Source organism: Neolamprologus multifasciatus, chromosome 17 (genome assembly GCF_963576455.1).
Source record: "Neolamprologus multifasciatus chromosome 17, fNeoMul1.2, whole genome shotgun sequence".
NCBI classification, from domain to species: domain Eukaryota; kingdom Metazoa; phylum Chordata; class Actinopteri; order Cichliformes; family Cichlidae; genus Neolamprologus; species Neolamprologus multifasciatus.
Genome location: NC_140455.1, coordinates 18,070,989 through 18,077,384, shown reverse-complemented (window position 1 = coordinate 18,077,384; position 6,396 = coordinate 18,070,989). Strand labels below are relative to the sequence as shown.

The following is a 6,396-nucleotide window of genomic DNA, read 5'->3' as shown; positions in this document are numbered from 1 at the left end:
TGCATACTTCCATCCATTTTCTAGACTGCTCAGCGGGGGAATTAAGAGCTGAAGCAAACCCCAGGATGCACCGGGTGGGTGGGGGGAGTACACCCTGAAAACTCTGTCACAGAGTTAAGAAACATGACTGACAACATTCACACCTAGAGGCAATTTAAAGTTTCTGCTTGAGCTGACCTGCATGTTTTTGGAGCGTGTTGAGGCTGACGCGGAGAGAACATCCAAACTCGACTGGTCGGGTTTAAATGGAGGACTTCCTTCCTGTGAGGCAGCGGGCTAACCACTTAGCCAATGTGTGTCCATTTTAGTTCAGGTAAAGCGGCACATTTCGGTCCTAGGAGACACGGCAAACATGTTCGTATGATGCTTTGAAGTCAGACGTCACACCTCGACCCCTCCGTTGGAGCAAATGCAACACATCCGGGTTTCTCGTCACCCAGGAGAACATGACTGGAGGCAATTTAGGAATCCTCAAGAGATGATATTCAATTCAGAAACTTGCTGTCAGTGCGCCGAAAAAAGCTACGATTTCAATAAAGCCTCCACTTTCTGAGCTGATATTCACTCTGCTGGCTGCCGCGTTCTGAGATGAGTTCTGGTGGAGGGAGGAGAATGTGGGGTAAAAGAGGAGAAGAGCCTTAAAAAGTCAGAATTTTCATCGAGAAACCAGTCCTGCTGAGGAAGCTGGAGAGGAGTACAGCAACACAGTGGCATTGTGATCACAGTAGCTTTATTATTTGGGTTAGTGTTAATAAACTGCAGTATTTCCTAATGTAGGCACTGGTATTAATATTATCGTGCCAGTTATTTTTGTGGGATTGGAAACTTCATGGTATTTTATTGAACACGAATCTCAAATCTGTTAAAAAGTCTAACTCCAGATTACATATCTTTACTCAATTTAACCCAATAAGCTGACTGAGACACCCCCCCCCGCCCCCCCCTTTTTTTTCTACATAAGCTATATCCTTCCTGTACTGGAGCTCAGAAGTATATTAAAAATTTATATTAATTTCATGAAAGTTTAACTCTGAGAACCTCTTAAAATAGATGTGGTACAAGCTGTTTGATGACCTATCAAGAAAAGCAGCAGTTTTCTGCTTGAATTGTGTGGTCACTTACATTTCTGAGATTCATACCTCTTTTCTGTCACCTCTACAGACAAATTAAAAACTACTGCTACTACTGAGCACACATCTTTAAACTTAAGTCTAATAAAAAATATTATTATTCAGCCATATGTAGTTTTCAGTTCAATAAAGAACATGCTTACAAAATACTGTATGCTCACCTGAGTTTTTGTTAGCGTTGTGGAGAGGCTGTGAATCCTGCAGGGGGCAGCTATCAGAAGATGGTACACTGTGATCACAAAGAGATGGATATGGTCACTGAAAATACTTTAAAATACTTGTTTAAATGATGCTCGGCTGGCTGAAGTAAGGAGGTCCAAGGCTCTCCATGAAAATATCCCCAAACCATTAGAGCACCAGCAGCCTGAAGTGTCAAAACAAGGCAGCATGGATCCAAGCTTCCATGTTGTTTTATGCCAAATTGTGATCCTACGATGCAAAGATTTATCAGACCAGGCAAACTTTTTCCATCTGCTGTTGTCCAGTCTTGGTGATCGTGAGTGAACTGTAGCCTCAGCTGACAGAAGTGGCACTCAGTGCGGTCTTCAACATGTAACATGCTAACATGTAACAGCTTTACAAGTTTCTAACATAGGATGCAACAAAAAGGATTTGATGCAGAAGGTAGAACATTTCAAATGGGGTTGCAGACAGTGTATCTATTTGGTGTGAGACAATTTCTGTTTTCAAAGAAAATTGTCATTATTTGATGCTTGTGCCAGCAGAGATATGGAGTCCTATTCAGGGAACAGAAGCTTCAGAATGTCACTGAACCAGAGGCTTGTAACTACAGCACAAGCCAAATCTCGAACTGATGGAGCTCTAAAGGGAGGTTTCCATTATGTTTGCATGACAGAAAGCTAATCTGTTTGGTACAGGTCAACTACAGCATCAGAGAGCTTTTAAGTTTCCGTTTAATGAAACTTCTTACACAGCTATTAAGTTGTCATGTTCAGGTCTATGAAACAGCTCAGGTAAGACTTATCGGCATGTGTACACATTAAAGATTCATTGCTTTGCTTTAAGATCAGGATCCATTTGGCTTTGTTCAGTGTCCCATGCTACCAATATGTGCTGTAGTAAATGAAGTTCATTTACCAGCAGTAACTTTAGGCCTGAAAAACAGATTGTGTGAGCTGGGCTTGTAGAACTTAAATCAGAGTATGTGATTATTATTGACTAAAGGTTATAAAGTTGTGATGGTTTAATGGTTTAATTATTTATATAGCACATTTAATTACAACAGGAACGTTGACCAAAGTGCTGTACAAGAATACAACATATCTAATAAAATAACTTAGAGTATTGATAGCAAACACCAAATATGAATTAACAAATAACTCTCATGCTGTATTAAAAGCCAGTAAATAAAAATGCGTTTTAAGATAAGATTTAAAAATATTGACAGTGGAAGCCTGTCTGATGTATAGGGGTAAATTATTTCACAGCTTAGGCGCTACGACTGCAAATGCTCGATCGCCTCTATGAACCAGCCTCGACCTTGGTACAGCTAAAAGCAAAAGATCACTTGATCTAAGAGATCTAAAGGGGGTATAAGTCTGCAAGAGGTCAGACAAATACCCGGGAGCCTGTCCATTCAGGGCTTTGTAAGTTAACAATAAAATTTTAAAGTTAATTCTGAAGCGGACAGGGAGTCAATGAAGAGAGGCAAGCACCGGGGAAATGTGTTCACATCTTTTAGTACGTGTGAGATGGTTTAGGGCTTTACATGGAATAAATCATGAGTAAAAAAACAAAACAAAATCCCAAATCTCAGACACATTTCTGATTAAACTAAATATTCAAGTAATAAATCAAAGTGTGCATGTCTGTCAGATGATGTGATTACCGTATTTTCTACACTAGAAGGCACACTTAAAATCCATCAATTTTCTCAAAAATTGACAGTGCGCCTTATAATCCGGTGTGCCTTATGTATGAATTCTGGTTGTGCTCAGTGTTGCCAACTCCTCAGTAAGGAAAATCGGTATTGGCTGTCCTAAAAGTTGCTAGAAGTCGCTAAATGATGTCATCGCCTAATTTGCATAATTGGTCATGCTAATATAATTGTAACCTACGGAGAGAGAAATAACATCATGGAAGAGACATAAAGTGAGTAAAAAAACGTCCTAAATGCATTTAGAACTTATTTAGAACTACAAATTAAATTTATTTTACCAATTATTGTTTTTTGTAATGTCACAATTCCAACCCTGCTCCTTTATCCGGGCTTGGACTGGCAAAAGTGACCCGAAATAGGCACTCTGGTGGAATTACTCTGTGTGTGTGTGTGTGTTTATGAGTAGTTTTAAACCTTGTGATCCACAAAACAGGATAACAGTAAAAAAAGAACTGACTGCATTACAGTCAGTGCGGGAGCAGCGGCTTCGCTCATGTGCGATTCATTTGCAATTTGGACGCATAGGTGTGAACATCTTCTGCCCTGATAGCAGCTGGGGGAGGACTATCCTCCGCCTGTGAGCGCTTTGGAACAGGCGAGGTGCCCACGGCAGTACCCGCTGCTTGTTGAGAGTAAAAGCAATACCTGCTTTCACCTCAAAAAGTCATCATAAATAAGTCTCCAATAACACCAGAAACAGTCTCCAGATTTGCCGCTAGTCGCTTTTTAGAAAAAAAGTCGCTAAGGGGGTCTGAAAACTCACTAAATATAGCAACAAAGTCGCTAAGTTGGCAACACTGGTTGTGCTTACTGACCTGTAACCGATTTTATGACAACAATTGTCTTAAAATGTTTTAGTACGACTTTGGTAAGCTACAAAGTCACACCACTTGATGAATTGTCGAAGCATTACGGCTACTGTAGTCAGGAGCCTCGAGGAGTAATCCGGGTCCAAACTCCGTTTCAGGTCCCACAGTCAAACGAACACTGCGGCATCACTGAGAGTTAAAAACTGTCTAAATTCTTAAATTTTTGATAAAATGATCAGCGCTGCTGTTTTACTAGATGTAACAATTACGTTTAACATCCACTCATCCATGAAAACAGAATTTATTAAATTTAACAGTTATAAGTTAGCTCGCTAGTTTCCACCTAAAAATGATATAGCATCAGTTCTGACTGAGAGATTTCTGAAAAAATCAAAACGTACAGCTCTGCTATCACTTCCAACATAAATGAAGACAGAAAACTAAACACCTGTGACTTTTGTAGGGTTACTGAAGTTGGACTAGCTGGTATATAATGATGTGCTACATGATCAATAGCGACACAGCTATGTTAGCATAACATAAACACAGTGAAGCAAGCGAATGAATGCTAACTTTTTCCACTTGTTAACGGGAGGGTTCCCAATGATTAGGGACAAAGGCGATCACAATGCAGGGTGCTCTAAACGGACCAAGCCTCAGTCAGGAGAACAACTGAAATAATCCATTTACAATACAAGGTTAGTTATAATATACTGCAACAACATGGGAATAAAGCAGCTGCAAGATAATTCAACATTAATGAATCAAGGGTACAGAAGTGGAGGAAGCAAGAAGAATGAGTTGAGTAAAGTTTAACTTATCTGACTATTTTGTTTCTCTTAATGCGCCTTTTAATCCGGTGCGCCTTATGGTCCGAAAAATACAGTATTTTCCAGATTAATTTAGAATCCCTGTTCGAGCTTAACCTGAGTACCCTTTAATGTAATAGAAATTAAGTAACTCTGTCACTACTTGGTTTCAGTTTTAAAAAAATTATACAAAACAGAAAAATACAAAGAGACGTTCTAAATATTTCATACAAAAGCATTCATGCAACTATTCAAACTTTCATACAAAATGTTTTCCTCTTCTCTGTGGCTTCCTCCTTAGGTTTTTTTTAATTTCCGTTTTTGAGTTGTAAAATTTTCATGCTCTTCCGTCACTGCATTTCAGGATGATCTACCACAGGTTATTCCTTATGTAGACAAATGTGGCCAACCCTAACCCGCACTGACTGTAAGCACAGATATACAGATTTAGAATTACTTATTCAATAACATATTCTCTGTGGTAAAAATAACACTGGCCCATATGCATACCTCATAAATAGTCTTGCAACTGAATTTCTTAAGTGCGTGTGTGTTCTTAAGACTATTTTTACACACAATTTCCATGCAAATTTTCCATGTGTAGTCTACAGTTTACAGATGTTTGTCTAAATCCATCCATCCATTTTCTACCAGTCGCCCTGGTCTGGGTTAAATGGCACCACCTGTTAAAACAGCTGGTGACAAGATGCACCGACATCTCTTATCCCTGGCCTCCACCTCCAAGACACTTCCCAGCCAGTCAGGCAGTCAGGTGTGATTCCAGATCGATGACTGATTTTTGTAATCTTGCAGTCAGATCTGCAGATGTACATTGTGGACATTCGGCTGTGTGCAGCTATGAATAAATCACAACCTGCTGGTGAGTTGGATCAGGTAACGGGAAAGATGCTGGTCGTGGTGAGAGTGTGTTGCAGAGATCCTGGACCTGTCTAAGTACAGATGCCTATTCTGCAAAAAACTGCAGAAAATGGAATTTATTCTTTAGAGAATTACTATTAATCACCTACAGCTGATACTGCAGAGGATGTTTTCACAATCTTCCCGCCAAAAGGATCCGTCAATGCCAGCCAAAATTTAAAGTCTGCTTCATGAATGTATCACAAAATGCATGTTGCTAGCACACGTAATAAACTCAGCTGATATTACAATTCCAAGAGCAATGTTGCTAGTGTGGCTGAAGTGATTACAGAGGGATAAAAGGCTTGACAGGAGATCTGTTAGTTACAAAGCTTAAAATATATATTATGTTAACAGGACAGTTTCTGTTGATTTTGTTCTCCTTCATCTGTAACTTTCACTTCTATAGTTTAAATATGGGCTAGTGTTTTCGGTGTGATTCTTGTTCTGTCTTTGCTAGTCTGGGTCAGATGGTGTTTAAAGTCTATAAAGATTATGGTCAATAAATCCAAAGTCTTCCAGCTGCTTTCACTCGGTGAAAATCTTTTAAAAACATGTTTATATGGGCAGCCAACACTGACTAAAGATGTTAGTTGAGTGCTGCAGTAAATACCTGAATCCTGCCTCAAATTCCCTCCACAGGCTCTACAGTCCAGCATGCCTCTTTAAGTAGGATCTCAACCAAACTCAAGGCCTTTACATTCATTTCTTTTTCTTCTGTGCAAATAAACAGTACAGGCTGTTCGTGTTTGCTTTGGTAGAGGAACGCACAGACTGAATCTTACAGGATTCACAGGACGTTTTCCTGCCAGAATTTCTGCTCTTTCCTG

The 6,396-nt window shown here is 39.6% G+C and overlaps 1 protein-coding gene across 2 annotated transcripts in view; it reads left to right on the top strand.

Annotated features, from left to right (window-relative positions):
* The window catches only part of LOC146499253 (thyrotropin-releasing hormone-degrading ectoenzyme-like), a 263,625-nt gene that overhangs the window by 73,661 nt on the left and 183,568 nt on the right, over positions 1-6,396 (top strand). The gene's annotated exons all lie outside the window — the stretch shown is intronic.